The 16,832-nt window shown below is 40.9% G+C and overlaps 1 long non-coding RNA gene across 3 annotated transcripts in view; it reads right to left on the reverse strand.

The window, feature by feature from the left end:
• Positions 1 to 16,832, reverse strand: part of LOC119050035 (uncharacterized) — a 140,073-nt gene that overhangs the window by 79,688 nt on the left and 43,553 nt on the right. Inside the window, exon 3 of one of the 3 annotated variants that reach the window (XR_005082665.2) lies at positions 13,127 to 15,310. The exons of the other annotated variants lie outside the window; for them this stretch is intronic. This is a non-coding gene — a long non-coding RNA (uncharacterized LOC119050035). Of the gene's footprint in view, positions 1 to 13,126; positions 15,311 to 16,832 lie in introns of those variants that run through there. 3 annotated transcript variants of the gene reach the window in all.

The raw sequence follows: 16,832 nt of genomic DNA on the forward strand, positions 1-16,832 counted from the left end.
AAGGCAATTCCTAATTTTCAGGCACTGTTGGGGGACAGAAGAAGGGCACAAAGAAACCAGCAGAAGTCAGTGTCAGGGATGACATAGAAGAGAGGGAATTTCTATTTTGTCCACAGAGCTTGGATTCCTCCAGATAGCTTTGAACTCCCACCATTAAAAGAATGGTGTGTATGCATACACCTGTGTGTATGCAGACCCTGCCTGGAAGGACAGACATCACCAAATTCCAGACAACTGAAAAAAATAATCTTATCCTACCTGGGAGAGATATCCTAGGGGGGAAGACATTTAGAATAGTTAGAGAAAAAGAAGCATACCTCCCAAGTTTGCATACAGAAGAATCTAAAAATAACTTGCTATACTAACAGATGTCAAGCTTGTCATATATTTTACATTAAAATTAGATACAAGACTTGGGGAAGAGATATGAGGGTGGCTATAGTGCTTCCTTCTGTTACTGTGCTGTCTTTCTTCCTGAGAACACATAGTACTTTCTAGGAGGATAGTGCTGTCTTGCTTAGAAAATGATTGTTACTGACTTTATCAGTAAGCCTGGGTTTTTCTTAGCCCAGCCAATCATGATTTTCAGCCTAGTCCTCTTTATAATCAAAGATCTATTTTGTCCCTGGAAATGGTTAGGAAGACAACAATTATGTACAGAGTACATGTTCTGTGCCAGATACTTTATACTTCACTACCAAAACTTAAAGTCCATATCGATATCCCCATTATGCAGGTGAGGACACTGAGGCTTACAGACATGAAGTGATTTGCATAAGATCACTCCAGCTAGCCAGGACTTGAACTCAGAACTGATGAACTCCAAGTTGAACTGCTCCCTCTGCTGTGCAGTGTTACTTTTTCCCTAGTGGTACCAGACAGGTAGGAGCTGTGCATGGAAATTAATCATGAATTAGTCTCACTTGTAGGCCCCAGACCAACAAAATATATCATATACAACTTCTAGCCCTTTAGACCTGTTTTCTTTCCTTTAAAGAAACTGAACTTTTAAAAATAGTGAAAATAATAACACAATAGAATTTAATGATAAACCAAAATGATTGGTTCAAGCCAAAAGAAGCACTAGATCCAACCCTCAAAGGACCTTTTCCAGCATCATCAACCTTCACCTGAACAGTGGGGATAATGATTCCATTTTTTCACTTATGACTTTTTCCAGACTTAACCATGTCTAGCAACTAAAAGTCATGACATAATTCTTGAGTGATCCATTCAGATGTTAGTAACAACTAGAAACTGAAAACCCCAACAAAGTGGCTTTAAAAATAAGAATGTTTCTATCTCCTATAGCAAGAAGCATGCAGATTGGGTGGTACCAGCATTGGTTAATTGGTTAATTCAGCAGCTCAGTGACATTATCAGGATAGATATTTCTCCTCTCCTGCCTCTTTGCCATCCTCTGGGCAATGGCTTGTCTTTAAGGCAGGCACCTGTGATGGCTGCAAGATGGCTGCCCCAGATTCAGACAATATGTGATGATAATCAGGAGAAGTAAAAGAGAACTATCCCTGGCTTGGGTCCCTTCTAGAATCAAGATGAAACTTCCCTCCTTCTAGGCCCAACAGAAAGGCACCTGGGAGCATGTACCTGTCTTAGTGATACAAAAGCACAAGAAATGTCCAATAGCACAAGCATGTTTCAACACTCTGCTTACACTCCATTGCCCAAAGAAAATTCCATGACAATGGCAAAGCCGTAGTCAAGGGGTGAGGAAGTTACTGCTCCCATGATACGGCTAGGACAAGGGTTGAATGTATAATACTGCAGAGACTAAGCAGTTGGGACCAAGAATTCAATCTACTACCTATAATTATATCAGGTAGAACTTTATGAAATTGCCATCCTTCAGGTACAAACAGTCAAATAATGACCATCTCATGTGGTTCTCTGTAATACCATCAGTAGAGCTAGGACTTAAGTAGGCCTTTTGTCCAGTGGCTACCAGAAGGCCTTGGAAAGCAGCACAAACAGACAATACACCATAAAAAGCATATTTGCTAAGTACACAGGAAGTGAAAAACATATGTAATTATCTTTCTCTGAAATAGCAATTTATTTCCCTTTAAGTAGAGTCATGCACCATTGGAATCAAGCACTCATTAAAGTTTAGGAATTAATGAAAATAAACCTTCAAAGCTGAGTCCCAATAAAATTTTCCCATGGAGAGTCAGAGGTATTAAGGTCCCACAGGACAGCTAATACTTTTAAGTAGAGCTTTAATTACATTTGAGATTTTGTTATAATTGTCTCTCCTGAGGAAACCTCCTCCATAGAATCACTCTAATTAAATATCCTAGTCTGTTATGTTCTTTCTTCGTTTTCTCACCCCACCACACATATATGTCCATGAATTTCCTTTCTCTTTCTTCCACCTTTGTTTATGCCCATCTCTTTGGAATACCTGCCACCTAGTGACTACTAATTATCCTTTCTACTCCTACCCTCATCCTCATGCAGGCTGGCTTAAGCATCCTATTCTACTTTCCATAATATTCTGCACATACATGTAAAGTAGTCCTTAACACATTGCAGCAAAATATGTGAGTATACATCTATTTCTCCCCCTAGGATGTGAGGCCATTAAGTGTAGGGACTACGTTCTATTTATCTTTGCATCCTTAATATCTAGTTTAGTGACTCACAAATAGTAGGAAGAGGAGTATATGAGTCAGAATAGGTTAAATGGAAGTTCAATAACAAACAAGCCCAGTTTATGCCAAGACATGCAAAGCCTGAAACAGATGTGCTTGGTTGGGCAGTTCTCCTCCAAGTATTAACTCAGGAATCCAGCTTTCCTTCAACTTGTGGCACTGCCATCTTCAACATATGGTCACTACAAACAGGAGGCAGGGAATGGTAAAGTTACTATCTTGGCCCAAAGTGACATAAATGACTTCTGTCCCAATTCCATATGCCCAAATAGTTGCATGGCATCACTTAGTGACAAGCTAGGGAGAAGGTTGGTGGGGCAAGAACTCATACAGGTGAAAGAGAAAGAGAGCATGAGCCTTCGGTAGTCTAGTAGCTATCTCTGCCACAGGGAGAAGGGAGGGAGGAAAGGAGGGAGAAAAGGAGAGAAGAATTTACTCAATGCCTAGTATGTAAGCACTATCTTTTAAATGATGTGCAAAGACTTCTGATTAAATTTCCTGCTGATTGGATCCTTAAAACCAGCAGTAGAAAGAAATTAGCTCAAACAGAACATACTAAAAATAAAAAATTAGGAGAAATTCATGAAAGTTGCATGTGTTAAGCATAGTCAAGAGGAAGAAAATTTTCAGGAGTAGGGCACTAGGGTGTGGGTGTGTCTCTATGAGTTCTGTATCTTAACTTGAGAGAGGAGAAGAAGAAAGTGTTGGAAAGTTGCCCAACTGGAAAGGCTCTAAGGAGAGGAGGCTTGTGGAGATTGAAGGAGAAGCATTACTAAGAGATATGACCTACCCTGCAGAACACTTACAGTTTTCAGTATAAAAAGCAAACCAAGGGCCTTTGGAGTACATGAATAAATAATGGAGTAGATAATGAGAGAATTGTGTTCTTCAGGATTTGGAAGTGGGTGATGAGGAGGAGGCCACTGCCCATGGGAAAAGCAACCACTTTCCAGGGGGTTGAGTGCAGTGAAAAAATATGGTGTCAAAAGCCTGGGAGTGATTGGGAGGTGTGAGAGTGTCTGTGGTGGACACTGATATCTGGTCTTTAAGATCCATTTCCCTCCTTCCTGACTCACAGCCTCCCTTGCAGTTCAGTATCACATCAGCAGAACAAGAACGGAAACGACATGTGCCAATTTCAGACCTGGCCTATAAAATCCTCCATGGCTGCTCATCAATGCTTTTTCATCTTCTTCCAGTTGAATGCAAATGACCATGAAGTCTTATGATTTGGTGACATGACAGAGAGGAGCCTGGGTCCTTGAATGACTTCATGGAAAAGGACCTACTTCCCTAACTAAACACATGCCAGGACTGTTAAATGAGCAAGAAATGTATTTCTAATGTATGATGAACACTGATCCATCATCTGGATTTCATTTCATTGAAAGACTGATTACCCCAGCTGAGAGGTGTGTCAGCAAAGAGCCTTCAGCTGTCAGCCTCTTCAGGAACTGCTTTAGCACTAAGAGACCTACCTCACCCAGGTTTATACCCTTCCAAGGAAAGCCCACACCCTGAATGTGTGACCAGCCATCGCAGTCCAACATGGGACTTCTCTAACAAGCCAGTTTAACTTCTGTGGTGTTGACCAAGGTTCTCACCAGGCCTGAATTGCTCCTCAACTTCTCTCTTGCCTAATCCTGTTTTCTTTCTTTCATTTGTAGAAATTTTTAAATTTTAGCTCCCTAATAAACATTCGGCAAAACAAACTTTCAGAGTCTGCTCCTTGGAGAACCCACCTTGGAGAATCCACCTAATGTGAATACACTACATGGTTGGGTGTGTTTGGTGCATCTTTCTGGACTACCTTAACTGATACAAAGTAGAGGTAGATCACTCTTTCTGCTGCCATGGGTCTGTTAGGGTGGCCAGCAGACATGCTCCTTGCTATGGAGAAAAGGCTATGTCATCTGCAGTAGGAGAGAATTAGGCCAACACACGAGGAAAGAGCAGAGAGACAGATGGGAGGGAGAAAATTCCAGCTGGGATGAGCCTCTATCCAGTTTTTAAAACAGTGATTCCTAAAGCTTTTCCTTGAGCTTCTCTAGTATTTTTGCCAACTACTGGAGAGCAATAAACTTCCTTCTCCTTTCTCTTTTCACAGTGGCACAGAAGAAGCTCACTCCTGACCCTGCATGCAACAGGACCCATACAGGACAATGGTGAAGGCCCCAGTTAGTGAGTGTGGCGGGGAGAGGGACAGCTAGAATTTTGTCAACATTCTTAACCTGAGTTTGCCTCTCAGGCCTATTGGCCGGCTTTAAAGTACAACAGTGAGAATGACCCGAGGTGCTCTCAGGAGAAATATCCTCCCCACTCAACCTGGGTCAGGCTGAGGTCGCCTGGAACACTGGTGAAGGCTGCCAAGTGCACAGCTCATCCATCAGTGCTTTTGACCGGGACGCTGTTTATTGTGCCTTCTGTGCATGTAATGTCCCTGCTGATAAATGTTTCGGGGACAGAGGGTTTTCCTTATTTGTAACTAATTTTACACCAAGTTAACTGAATAATAGTAAGAGAAAGGTGAGAAAGGTATTGTTATTTTTTACTGTGGTAAAAGATACATTATGTAAAATTTACTATTTTAATCTTATTTGAGTGTATAATCCAGTGACATTAAACATTTTCATATTGTTGTATAACCATTACCACCATGCAATTCCAGAAATGTTTGATCTTCCCAAACTACAACTCTGTGCCTGTTAAACAACAACGCCTCATTCCACCTATCCCCAGGTTCTGACAGCAATTATTTTACTTTATGTCTCTAAGAATTTGCCTATTCTAGGCCCCTCATATAGTGGAATCACATAACATTTGTCCTCTGGTGTCTGGCTTAGTTTACTCAACTTAATGTTTTTAAGGGAACTTCCGCCAAGATGGAGGCGTAGGTGGAAACACTTTGCTTCCTCTCACAACCAATTCTAAAAACAATAAAGTTTTAACAATAATAAACGCGACCAAATCACAGAAAATCGAACAATACAGAGTCCAAAAGCAATGAACCACTCAGCGAAACCGGTGAGAGGGGTGAAGCCAGCAGCGGAGTGGGTCAGGCAAAAAATGATCTCCCGACCGGGGCGGCGCACGAGCAGCCGAGGGGGCTGATCCCAGGTGCAGGGTAGCTAAGGGAAGGCTCACCGCGGCTGGCTGTCTGAGGTCACCCATTTGCACGCAGATAAACCAATGAAGAGACGCGCATTGAGACAGACTGTGCAGGCCCCGGCTCAGGGCGGCGGGCTGGCACATTTGCACTCAGATGAACAGGCGAGGACAAGCAGTAAGGCTGACCGGGCGAGTAGAGAGGACCGCCATTGCTCCCTCTCTGACCCCGCCCCCACATACAGCGTCACAAACCAGCAACCTGGGTAGCCTCACCCTGGTGAACATCTAAGGTGCCTCTCCTCATACGTAACAGGCACAAACGGATCAAAACATGGCTCAAGAACAACTCAGAGCCCCAGAGCCAATAAATCTAAGCTATGAAGAAATAGCCAAACTTTCAGATGCACAGTTCAAAACACTGCTGATCAGGATGCTCACAGAACTGGTTGATTTTAGTCACAAATTAGAGGAACATATGAAGGCTAAACTAATTGAAATGAATGGAAATGCATAGGAAACCCATAGTAATGGAAAGGAAACTGGGACTCAATTCAAGGGAGCAGACCAGAAGGAAGAAAAAAATGACCAAACAGAAAAATATGAAGAAACAAGAATTCAAAAAAATGAGGAAAGGCTTAGGAACCTCCATGACATCTTTAAACGCGCCAACATCCGAATTATAGGGGTACCAGAAGGGGAAGAGGAACAGTCACTAGTAGAAACCTTATTTGAACTAAAAATAAAAGAGAACTTCCCCAATCTGGCAAAGGAAATAGACTTCCAGGAAATCCAGGAAGCTCAGAGAGTACCAAAGAAGTTGGACCCAAGAAGGAACACTCCAAGGCACATCATCATTACATTAGCCAAGATTAAAATGAAGGAGAGAATCCTAGAAGCAGCAAGAGATAAGGGGACAGTCACCTACAAAGGAGTTCCTATCAGACTGTCAGCAGATTTCTCAAAAGAGACCTTACAGGCAAGAAGGGGCTGGAAAGAAGTATTCCAAGTCATGAAATCCAAGGACCTACATCCAAGATTCATCTATTCAGCAAAGCTTTCATTTAGAATGGAAGGACAGATAAAGTGCTTCTCAGATAAGATCAAATTCAAGGAGTTCATCATCACCAAGCCCTTATTATATGAAATGTTAAAGGGACTTACCTAAGAAAAAGAAGTTAAAAAAACATGAACAGTGAAAGGACAGCAAACTCACATTTATTAACAACCACACCTAAAACAAAAGCAAACTAAAAGGACAGCTAGATCAGGAGTGGAACCACAGAAATGAAGATCACATGGAGGGTTAGCAACAGGGGAGTGGGAGGAGGAGAAGGGGGGAGAAGGTACAGAAAATAAGTAGCATAGACAGTAGATAGAAAATAGATGGGGGGAAGGAAGGCGAGAATAGTATGGGAAATATAGAATCTAAAGAACTTGAGACACATGTTCATGAACTAAAGGGGGGTAATGGTGGGGGAGGGGTGTGCAGGGTGGAGAGGAATGAAGGGGGGGAATAGAACAAATTGTAGAGTTTGAGGGACTTCCGCCAAGATGGAGGTGTAGGCGGAGACGCTGTGCTTTCTCACACAACCAAGTTTAGAGATAACTAAATATTAGCAACAGAAAACATAGCCAGAACACAGAAAATTGAACTTTTCGGAAGTCGGATAACAACAAAGTCTTCAGCCTGACCAGTAAGAGGGGCGAAACCAGCAGTTGGCAAAGCGGGGTTGCACAGGAAAACTCGGTCAGACAAACTCAGGTGCGCGGAACCCAGGCACAGGGTTGGACCTAGTGAGCGATCCAACGAATGACCACGGGGAAACTCTGAGGGAGCAGGCCTGCGGGTTGACTGTGGTTGCGCATTCCTGCACAGATAGACAAGCGAGGGAGTGGGTGATTAGACGGGACCCAGCAGGCCCCAGCCCGAGCAGCAGCAGAGGGCGCCGCCATTTCCCCGCTCTGACCCCGCCTCCACATACAGTGTCATAACCTAGTGACCTAAGTGGCCCTGCCATGGTGAAGCACCTAAGGCCCTGCTCTTCACCCAGCGCACAAAACAGCAGAGGGGGTCGCCATTTCCCCGCTCTGACCACGCCCCCACATACAGCATCACAACCCAGCGACCTGGGAGTCCAAGGCTCAGCTCCTCATTCTTAACAGGCGCAAACAGACCAAAAATGGCTCAAGAAGATCTCAGAGCCCCAGAGCCAATAAATCTAAGCGATGAAGAAATAGCAAAACTCTCAGACGCACAGTTCAAAACACTGGTGATCAGGATCCTCACAGAACTGGTTGATTATAGCCACAAATTAGAGGAACATATAAAGGCGAAACTAATTGAAATGAATGGAAATGCACAGGAAACCCATAGCAATGAAAGGAAACGGGACTCAAATCAATGGAGCAGACCAGAAGGAAGCAAAAAATGGTCAAACAGAAAAAAATGAAGAAGCAAGAATTCAAAAAAAATGACGAGAGGCTTAGGAACCTCCAGGACATCTTTAAACGCTCCAACATCTGAATTATAGGGGTACCAGAAGGGGGGAGAGGCACAGCCACCAGTGGAAACCTTATTTGAACAAATAATAAAGGAGAATTTCCCCAATCTGGTAAAGGTAATAGACTTCCAGGAAATCCAGGAAGCTCAGAGAGTACCAAAGAAGTTGGACCCAAGAAGAAACACTCCAAGGCACATCATCATTATATTAGCCAAGATTAAAATGAAGGAGAGAATCCTAGAAGCAGCAAGAGATAAGGGGACAGTCACCTACAAAGGAGTTCCTATCAGTCTGTCAGCAGATTTCTCAAAAGAGACCTTACAGGCAAGAAGGGGCTGGAAAGAGGTATTCCAAGTCATGAAATCCAAAGACCTACATCTAAGATTGCTCTATCCAGAAAAGCTTTCATTTAGAATGGAAGGACAGATAAAGTGCTTCTCAGATAAGATCAAATTCAAGGAGTTCATCATCACCAAGCCCTTATTATATGAAATGTTAAACGGACTTACCTAAGAAAAAGAAGTTAAAAAAACATGAACAGTGAAAGGTCAGCAAACTCACATTTATTAACAACCACACCTAAAACAAAAGCAAACTAAAAGGACAGCTAGATCAGGAGTGGAATCATGGAAACAAAGATCTCAAGGAGGGTTAGCAACAGGGGAGTGGGAGGAGGAGAAGGGGGGAGAAGGTACAGAAAATAAGTAGCATAGACAGTAGATAGAAAATAGATGGGGAGAAGGCGAGAATAGTATGGGAAATATAGAATTTAAAGAACTTGAGACACATGGTCATAAACTAAAGGGGGTAATGGTGGGGATGGGGGGTAGGGTGGAGGGGAATGAAGGGGGGAATAGAACAACTGTAATGGCATAATCAATAAAAAAATTTAAAAAAAAATTTAAAAAAAGACAGTATATCCTTAAATGACTAAAGCAGCAATGGGGGAAATTAAAGAGCCTGTTTGGCAAGTTTTCCTTAAAAAAAAAAAACAGCTAGTTTGAATTAAGATGTGCTATAAGTAATAAACATTTTTTAAAATAACAAATATAAAATGTCCTTAAAAAAAAAGAACAAATTGTAATGGCATAATCAATAAAAAAGTTTTTTTATTTTATTTAGTTATTTTTCAAGTACAGTTTTTTTGTCTATTTCTCCCATCCGAGCCTCCCCCGCCCCTTGCTCCCCACCTCCCTCCCATTTCCACCCCCCTTAGTTCTTGTCCCTGTGTCCTTCCTATTTTTTCCTCCAAATCCCTCCCCCTTTTCCCCCTTAACTTTCCTTCCCTCTCCCCTCTGGTCGCTGTCCCCTTGTTCTCTATTTCAGTGTCTTTGTGTTTTTTTTTTTTTTCTGCTTGCTTGTTCGTTTTGTTGTTTAGCTTCCTGTTAAAGGTGAGATCATATGGTATTCGTTTTTTAACACCTGGCCTATTTCACTCAGCATAATGCTTTCCAGTTCCATCCATGTTGTTGCAAAAGGTAGTAGCTCCTTCTTTCTCTCTGCTGCATAGAATTCCATTGTGTATATGTACCACAATTTTTCGATCCATTCATTTACTGATGGGCAGCTAGGTTGCTTCCAACTCTTGGCTATTGTAAATTGTGCTGCTATGAACATTGTGGTGCATAGGTTCTTTGATATTAATGTTTTAGGACTCTTAGTATATAATCCTAGCACTGGAACTGTTGGGTCAAAAGGCAGGTCGATTTTTATTTTTCTGAGAAAATTCCATACTGTTTTCCATAATGGTTGTACCAGTCTGCAATCCCACCAACAGTGAACTAAGGACCCCTTTTCCCCACAACCTCTCCAACATTTGTTGTTTGTTGCTTCATTTATGATAGCCATCCTGACCAGTGTAAAGTGGTATCTCATTGTGGTTTTAATTTGCATCTCTCTGATAGCTAATGATATTGAGCATCTCTTCATGTGTCTCTGGATGTTCTGTATGTCCTCCTTGGAGAAGTGTCTGTTCAAGTCCTTTTCCCATTTTTTAATTGAGTTGGGTGTCTTCTTAGAGTGCAGTCGTGTAAGTTATTTGTGTATTTTGGAGATTAAACCTTTGTCTGAGGTATCATTGGCAAATATGTTTTCCCATACAGTTGGTTGTCTTGCTAATTTAATACTGTTTTCTTTAGCCACGCAGAAGCTTTTTATTTTGATGAGATCCCATTTGTTTATTCTTTCCTTTATATTCCTTGCTCTAGGGGACATATCAGTAAAAAAGTTGCTGCGTGAAATATCTGAGATTTTCTTGCTGATGTTCTCCTCTAGGACTTTAATGGTGTCATAGCTTATATTTAAGTCTTTTATCCACCTTGAATTTATTTTGGTGTATGGTGTAAGTTGGTGCTCAAGTTTCATTTATTTGCACGTAGCTGTCCAGTTCTCCCAACACCATTTGTTGTATAGGCTATCTTTACTCCATTTTATGTTATTGCCCCCTTTGTTGAATATAATTGACTGTAGAGAGTTGGGTTGATTTCTGGGCTCTCTGTTCTGTTCCATTGGTCTATGTGCCTGTTTTTATGCCAGTACCAGGCTGTTTTGATTACAGTGGCCTTATAATACAGTTTAATATCAGGTATTGTGATCCCTCCTACTTTGTTCTTCTTTCTCAAAAGTGCAGCTGCTATTCAGGGTCGTTTATGGTTCCATATAAATTTTTGAAGTGTTTGTTCTATGTCTGTGAAATATGCCATTGGTACTTTAATAGGTATTGCATTGAATGTGTATATTGCTTTGGGTAGTATGGACATTTTGATGATGTTAATTCTTCCAATCCATGAACAAGGTATATGTTTCCATTTGTTTTTGTCTTCCTTGATTTCTTTCTTCAGAGCTGTGTAGTTTTCTGCATACAGGTTTTTTACCTCCTTAGTTAGGTTTATTCCCCGATATTTTATTTTTCTTTTTGCTATATCAAATGGGATTTTTTTCTTGATTTCTGCTTCTGCTGATTCATTGTTGGTATACAAAAATGTCTTTGATTTATGGATATTGACTTTGTAACCAGCTGTTTTGCCAAACTCATTAATTAGTTCAAGCAGTTTTGGGGTAGAGTCTATAGGATTTTCCATGTACACTATCATGTCATCTGCAAACAATGACAGTTTTGCTTCCTCCTTTCCTATTTGGATGCCTGTTATTTCCTTTTCTTGCCTGATCGCTGTGGCTAAAACTTCCAATACTATATTGAATAGAAGTGGTGAAAGTGGACATCCTTGTCTTGTTCCTGATCTTAGTGGAAAAGCTTTTAGTTTTTGCCCATTGAGTATGATATTGGCTGTAGGTCTCTCATATTTGGCCTTTATTATATTGAGGAATGCTCCCTGTATTCCCACTTTGCCGAGTGTTTTTATCATAAATGGGTGTTGTACCTTATTGAAAGCTTTTTCCGCATCTATTGATATGATCATGTGATTTTTGTCTTTGCTTTTATTTATGTGATATATTACATTTACTGATTTGCAAATATTGAACCATCCTTGCATACCTGGGATGAATCCCACTTGGTCTTGGTGTATGATCTTTTTGATATATTGTTGGATGCGATTTGCCAATATTTTGTTGAGGATTTTAGCATCTATGTTCATCAGCGATATTGGTCTGAAGTTTTCTTTCTTTGTTGTGTCTCTACCTGGTTGTGGAATTAAGATGATGCTGGCTTCATAAAAAGAATTTGGGAGTTTTCCATCCTTCTGGATTTTTTGGAATAGTCTGTGGAGAATAGGGGTTAGCTCTTCTTTAAATGCTTTGTAGAATTCTCCTGTGAACCCATCTGGTCCAGGGCTTTTGTGTGATGGGAATTTTTTGATTACTGCTTCAATTTCTTTTGCTGTTATTGGTTTATTTAGATTTTCTGCTTATTTTTCATTGAGTTTTGGGAGATTATATTTTTCTAGAAATGTGTCCATTTCCCCTAGGTTCTCAAATTTCTTGGCATACAGGTCTTCATAGTAATTTCTTACCATCCCTTCTATTTCTGTGGTATCAATTGTTATCTCTCCTCTTTCATTTCTGATTGTGTTTATTTATGTCCTCTCTCTTCTTTTCTTGATGAGCCTACTTAAAGGCTTGTCTATTTTGTTTATCTTCTCAAAGAACCAACTCCTGGATTTATTGATCCTTAGAATTGTGCTTTTAGTTTCTATGTCATTTAAGTCTGCTCTGATCTTGGTTATTTCATTCCTTCTCCTTGTTCTGGGCTGTCTTTGTCATTGTTCCTCGAGTTCTTGCAGGCGTAGGGTTAGGTTGTTTGTTTGAAATGTTTCTATCTTCTTTAGGTAGGCCTGTATTGCTATAAACTTCCCTCTCAGGACTGCCTTGGTTGTATCCCATAAGTTTTGGGTTGTTGTGAGATCATTTTCATTTGTTTCCAGAAACGTTTTGATTTCTTCCCTAATTTCATTCTTGACCCATTCGTTGTGTAATAGCATACCATTCAGTCTCCATGATTTTGGGTGCTTTGGGTTTTTTTCTTTGGGGTTGGTTTCCAATTTCAGTCCCTTGTGGTCAGAGAAGATGCTTGGTATGATTTCAATTTTCTTGAATTTTTTGAGGCTCATTTTGTGTCCTATCATGTGGTCTATCTTTGAAAATGTTCCATGTGCATTTGAAAAGAATGTGTATTTAGCGTCTTCGGGATGAAGGGCTCTATATATATCAGTTAAGTCCATTTCATCTAGGGTGTTGTTTAATGCCACAATATCTTTGTTGATATTTTGTTTGGAAGATCTGTTCATTTTTTATAGTAGGGTGTTCAAATCCCCTACTATAATTGTGTTGCTGTCAATATCTTTCTTGAAGTCCTCTAAGATTTTCTTGATATATTTGGGTGCCCCTATGTTTGGTGCATATATGTTTACAATGTTAATGTCTTCTTGGTGAATTCTTCCCTTGAGTATAATGAAGTGACCTTCTGGGTCTCTATTAATGGCTCTTTTTTTGAAGTCTATTTTGTCCGATATGAGAAATGCTACCCCAGCTTTTTTTTCTTGTCCATTTGCTTGGGAAACTTGTTTCCAGCCTTTCATTTTTAGTCTGTGATGGTCTTTTGTCCTGAGGTGGGTCTCTTGTAGGCAGCATATGTGTGGGTTATGCTTTCTTATCTATTGAGCTATTCTGTGTCTTTTGATTGGAGCATTTAATCCATTTACTTTTAAGGTTATTATTGATAGGTACTTATTCATTGCCATTTTTGTACCTGTGTTCCTCTCTGTCTCCCTCTTTTCCTTCCTTCCCTTAAAGCAGTCCTTTTAGTATTTCTTGTAGAGCTGGTTTGGTGGAGGCGTATTCTTTTAGGCTTCTTTTGTCTTGGACGCTCTTTATTTGGCTTTCTATCTTGATTGAGAGCCTTGCTGGGTAAAGTAGCCTTGATTGTAGGCCTCTGGTTCTCATTACTTGGAATATTTCTTGCCATTCTCTTCTTGCTTGGAGTGTTTCCATTGAGAAGTCAGTAGCTAACCTTATTGGGGCTCCCTTGTATGTTACTTCTTTTTTCTCCCTTGCTGCCTTTAAGATTCTCTCCTTGTCTTGGAATTTTGCCATTTTGATGATGATGTGTCTTGAAGTGGGCCTCCTTGTGTTATTCTTGATTGGGACTCTCTGTGATTCCTGGATTTGTGTGACTTTTTCTCTTATCAAATTAGGGAAATTTTCTCTCATTACTCGTTCAAATACATTTTCTATCCCTTGTTCTTCTTCTTCTCCTTCTGGTATTCCTATTATTTGGATATTATTACGTTTCATACTGTCTTGCATTTCTCTTAATCCCTCTTGATTCTTTCTGAGCCTCTTTTCATTTTCTTACTCTTTCAGTGAGATGCTTTCTACCTTGTCCTCCAACTCACTAATCCTATCCTCTGCTTCATCTATCCTACTTTTGAAACTTTCTACTGTGTTCTTCAATTCAGAAATTGTATTCTCCATTTCCTCTTGTCCCTTGCTGATATTTTCTATTTCTTTTTTCATGTTGATGTAGTTTGCAGAGAGATCATTGTAGTTCCCCTGTAGTTTCTGATAGCTCATTGTGAGCTCTTTGAACTTCATAATAACCAGTGCTTTGAATTCACTATCTGATAGTTGATTAGCCTCTGTTTCATCTAACATTCTTTCTGAAGTTTCTGCTTTTTCTTTCATTTGGGGATTGTTTCTTTGTCTTCCCATTGTTTGAGACTCTTCTTTTTAGTCTCAGCTTCTAAAATTGATCTGTTCTGACACCCTGGGTTTATGGTGTGAACTTCTGTGGTATGATACCTGTGAAGTTCAGTGGTGCAGACTCCTTGAAGTTTCTTGATGTTCTCTGTCTCCACCTCCTCTCACGCTGGTCCCCGTGCTGGTCGCCTACCACTGCTGACTGTCCCAGCTCTAGTAGCTGACTCCTCCAGCACCCAGGCCCATTACTACGGCAGCAGCACAGAGGCCAAGAATGTCCCAGCTCCCATAGCTAACTCCTCTGGCGCCCAGGGCCATCACAGGGGTTTGGAGTGTCCCAGCTTTCGTACCTGACTCCCCGGAGTCCAGTCCCGTCGCTATGGCAGTGGCACAGGGGCTGTGAATGTCCCAGCTCCCATAGCTGGCTCCCCAGCGCCCTGGCCTGTCTCTATGGCAGTGGCACAGGGGTCTCCAGTGTCCCAGCTCCTGCAACTGACTCTTCTGTTGCCCAGGCCGGTAGCTATGGCAGCGGCACAAGGGCCGAGAATGTCCCTGCTTCTGTTCCTGACTCCTCTGTCTCCCAGGACTGTCACAGGGGCTTGGAGTGTCCGGCTCCCGTACCTGACTCCCCAGGTCCCAGGCCTGTTGCTCTGGTGGCAGCACAGGGGCCGCGTGAGACCCAGCTCCAGTAGCTGACTCTGCCGCCATCTGGTGTTTCAATGTTGGTCACAATCTCTGGTCTTTTAATTTCGTAAATGCTGGGTAACCGATGGTTTATTGTACTGTTTCTCTATAGATCTGCCAGTATTTTCACCCATGAGTACAGGAGCTAGAATCAGCTCCGTCCTACTCCATCGCCATCTTCCCAGCATCCTATAATTAATAAAATTTAAAAATAAAAATAAATATTTAAAAAATGTTTTTAAGGTTCATCCATGTTGGATTATAGCATGTTTCATAATTTCCTTCATTTTTAAGGCTGAATAACATTCCACCATATGTATATAACACAGTTTGTTTGTTCATTCATCTGTTGATGGATATTAGGATTGCTTCCATCTTTTGGCTATTGTGAGTAATGCTACTATAAACATCAGTGTACAAGTATCTGTTTGAGCTTCTACTTTCAATTCTTTAGGGTATATATCTAAAAATGGAAGTGCTGGATTATATGGTAATTATATTTTTAATTTTTTGAGGAATCTTCAGTCTCTTCTGTTGTAACTCTTCCATTTTACACTTTCTCCAGCAATGCACAAGAATTCCAATTTTTCTACATCCTCGGAAGATAGTAATCTTTTAATCTCCACATTAGTCAGAAAACTGAGGTTCAGAGAAATGGTGACTTGCTCACAATTACACAGCTACTAAAAGTAGCTGATCCTGCATGGGAAGTTGAGATTCTTGACTCTGAGTCCATCACACTTCCTGGCCCCCACAGTGGCCTCAGATTCAGAAGAGTAAAAATAGAAGTCTATAAAAACCTAAAGCAGGCAGAACTATATCTGGGAAAGGCTTTGTTTCTGGGAGTTACCACTCCAGTTGTTCTTTTAATAGTGACAGCTCCACAGACACTGCTGGGAACTTTTGGAGTGGAAATGTGTGTGCTTAATTGACAAGAGTCAGTCTTATTGACTAAGAAAACATTTCATCCCTTCAGTAAGTCACCATTTATTCACTGAACAATTGTTTGCTGAATTCATATTAGATACCAACTCGTTTTTAAGGGCTGTGAGCAAGACTGCCCAGGTTCCTTTTCTCATGGCACTCAAATTCCAGAGAAGACAGACAGTAAACGGGGAAAAAATAGTTGGAGAACTTCAATGTTATACATACTCTCTAGTGTATAAATGAGCTGAGGGATAGAGTAACAAGGTGGGGAGAGGGAAGGTGCCTTTGGATAGCATAAAGCTTCTCTGGAAACCTAAAATTGAAAAGGTACCAGCCATGTAACCTAGTGAAAGAACATGTGGGAGTGTGGAACAGCACATGCAAAGGCCGTGAAGTAAAAAGAACCACAATGTTCTAAGAAAAGCAGGATGTCGGTCTGGTGGGACCACGGAGACAAAGGTTGGAGAATAGGGAGAAATGTAGTTAGACAGGAGACCAGATGGGTCTTATAGTAATGATAGCTAATGTTTATTGAGCACTTACTATATGTCAGATACTATTCAAGTAATTTATAGGTATTAATAATTTAATCATCACAATAAATCCTACAACAAAAATACTATTATTATCCCCACTTTGCAGATGAGGAAACTGTTGCCCAGAGTGGTTATGTAACTTTCCCAAGAAGATTGGCTGGTAAGTGGTAGAGCTTAGATTTAAATCCAGGAAATTTGGATCCAGGATCTGAGTTCATAACCACACTGCTATACACTCATCCTCTGTT

Source organism: Artibeus jamaicensis, unplaced genomic scaffold (assembly GCF_021234435.1).
Source record: "Artibeus jamaicensis isolate MK-2021 breed Jamaican fruit bat unplaced genomic scaffold, CSHL_Jam_final contig_1028, whole genome shotgun sequence".
Classification (NCBI taxonomy): Eukaryota; Metazoa; Chordata; class Mammalia; order Chiroptera; family Phyllostomidae; genus Artibeus; species Artibeus jamaicensis.